Here is a 447-nt window from a genome sequence, read left to right as displayed (position 1 = left end):
GCGGCGGCGGCAGTCGCGCTTGGACGAGTCGTCGGTGCCGCGCTGAAAAGATGGCCGGGCTGTGAGGGGGCGGCGCTTGCGCTGGTGACCCCGAGTGTGCGGCCGAGGAGCGAGGGGCGCCGCCGCTGCCTGCCGGGCCTCCTCCCCGCCCCCTCCTGCCGCCGCGGGCCCGCGCGCACTTCCTCCCGGGCCTCCCTGTCGGGCGGGGGCCTCCCGCCCGCCGCGCCAGGCGCAGCTTGGGCCCCGTGTCCGGCATGGCGAGAACGGCGGCGGCGCGCGCCCGCCGCAGCAGCAGCAGCAGCAGCAGCAGCCTCCGCCGCGGCGGCTGCTGGCACTAGACCCGGGAAGCCGACGCCTGCGCGGTAGCCCTCGTCGTCCCGCTGCCTCCGCGCCGGCGCTGCGATGGAGTAAGGGCCCCGCGGTCGTAGAGAAGAGTGCCCCGCCCGG

Source organism: Phodopus roborovskii, unplaced genomic scaffold (genome assembly GCF_943737965.1).
Source record: "Phodopus roborovskii unplaced genomic scaffold, PHOROB, whole genome shotgun sequence".
Lineage (NCBI taxonomy): Eukaryota > Metazoa > Chordata > Mammalia > Rodentia > Cricetidae > Phodopus > Phodopus roborovskii.
This window is presented reverse-complemented; position numbering follows the sequence as displayed.